This window comes from Octodon degus, unplaced genomic scaffold, assembly GCF_000260255.1.
Source record: "Octodon degus isolate 3935 unplaced genomic scaffold, OctDeg1.0 scaffold00116, whole genome shotgun sequence".
In the NCBI taxonomy this organism is placed as follows: Eukaryota; Metazoa; Chordata; class Mammalia; order Rodentia; family Octodontidae; genus Octodon; species Octodon degus.
In genome coordinates, this window is record NW_004524692.1 from 8847538 (window position 1) to 8849882 (window position 2345).

General features: G+C 43.8%; 1 pseudogene; it reads left to right on the forward strand.

The window, feature by feature from the left end:
* Positions 1–1228: 1228 nt before the first annotated feature.
* LOC101573114 lies at positions 1229–1612 on the forward strand (annotated as a pseudogene).
* The last annotated feature ends 733 nt before the right edge of the window (positions 1613–2345 follow it).

Consider the following 2345-nt stretch of genomic DNA (forward strand, 5'->3'; position numbering starts at 1 on the left):
ATTTTTTCCATAATTTTATTGAGAAACAAATAGCAATGAGACAGTTTCAAGCCAAATTGGTAGGACAGTTTCAATAATTAACACATTGCATACATTCTTCCTAGTGGTTAATTGCCGTACAAGATGCGGACATGATATCCTATTTAAAAACACTATTAGAACAAATCCCTCTATTCATTAAGAGAATGCAACTATATAACTATCCTAACCATTTTGAATACATAGATACAAAATGGACATTCATCTGTATCCTTTTTTTTGTTAATTCCGTTATTTGAATATTATAGGTGTGTCAACTCAGCAAAATATTCTAAAAGAGTCCAGTAGTCCATAATAGTATTGGGTCTTCCGCTTGACTGGCAATAGAAATTGTTGACCTGAGTCCCCTACAGCTCAACATAACAGCATGGCTTTACTTCTTATACTTTGTTTTTATACTTTTCTGCTGGATGGTTAAGACCAAGATAAAGCAGGATCTATGCAAAAAGAGGAAAGTGATCGATGATGTAGAGTGTGCCTAAGGAGAGTCACATGGAGAGAAAACACTCTCTCAGGCTTTCACAGAGAACACACTGGCTAAGCAATGGGTGTGAGAACCTTTGACACTGACAAAGGTTCTACAATCTGAGGTGTGAGAACCTTTGACACTGACAAAGGTTCTACAATCTGAGGTACAGGATCTCAGCATAAATCCTGAGGGGATTTCACTGGCCTTATCAGACCCAAAGGCCCAGATTTTTTAACAGGTGATTTCTACCGAATATTGAAGAAAACCAGTTTCTAGTTTTACAAACTAATTCCAGTAATAAAAGCAATGAGGACAATGCCACATGCATTTTATGATACAGGTTGTAAAATGAACAAAATCAATAATATTAAAAAGGAATTAAGAGGATCATCTTTAGTAATCATAGCACTGGTCTGCACATCGTGTGGTACTGGAGATCAAAGTTGGGACCTTGCAATTGCCAGGCAGGCTTTTAGACTGCCTATCTCCCCAACCTAGAAAATCATCTCATTCATTAGCAAATACACAAAATTTTCCCTTATAATACTGCACTCAAACTAAATATCATTTTCTGTTTCAAGTGAATAAGATGAGATTTATTTTATTTCAGGAAATTAAAGTTATTCAGGATTTTAAAAATGAATAATGACATTTATCACATTAAACATTTTTAAAAAGTTGTCTCGCCTTTTCCCTGGCTGGCAGCGCAGAGGCTGCATGATGCCTGGAGTTACTGTAAAAGACGTAAACCAGCAAGAGTTCGTTAGAGCTCTGGCAGCCTTCCTCAAAAAGTATAGGAAGCTGAAAGTCCCACAATGGGTGGACACAGTCAAGCTGGCCAAGCATGAAGAGCTTACTCCCTACGATGAGAACTGGTTCTATACACGAGCTACTTCCACAGCTCAGCACCTGTACCTCCGGGGTGGTGCTGGGGTTGTCTCCGTGACGAAGATCTACGGTGGCCGTCAAGGGAATGGCATCATGACCAGCCACTTCAGCCGAGGTTCCAAGAGTGTGTCACGCCGAGTCCTCCAAGCCCTGGAGGGGCTGAAAATGGTGGAAAAGGATCAAGACGGGGGCTGCAAGCTGACACCTCAGGGATAGAGCAATCTGGACAGAATCGCCAGACAGGTGGCAGCTGCCAACAAGAAGCATTAGAACACAGGATGCTGGGTTAATAAATAGTCTCATTCATTAAATAAATAAATAAATAAATAAGTCTCATTTCATGAAAGAATGAAACAACATTAGATTGCATTTCATAATGTAAAAATAAAAAGCAAAACTATAAATACAAAAAATCTTCTGAAAAAAATATCTTTTATACTAGTTCAAAATTAAGGGAGAAGTGTGAAAATTATTTTCTTTAAAGTAAAAACCGGGGAGCCCCTGACCCAGTCCTAGCCCAGGTCCGGTGAGTGTGCGGAGTTTCCTGCTACCCTGCGCCAGCGGGACCAGTCCCAGCCCAGGCGCAGCGTGGGCCGGACCCTCTCCCACCCCCTTGGGCCACCCCACACCACGCTGCCATACCTCCCCACCCCTCCTGCAGAGTAGGAAATTCTGCCGACTTCCGGGAACTCCCAGACCCAGTCCTAGTCCAGGTCCAGTGAGTGTGTGGAGAGCTTCCTGCTACCCTGCGCTGGCGGACTACTCCCAGCCCAGGAGGCAGCGAGGGCCAGACCCTCTCCCACCCCCTCCGGCGACCCCCCACCTCTCCGCCGTACCTCCCCCATCCCTCCCACTCAGTAGGAATTTCTGCCGACTTCCGGGAACCCCCAGACCCAGTCCTAGCCCTGGTCCGCAGCAGGAAGGAGCTGAGCACAGCAGCCAGACCTAA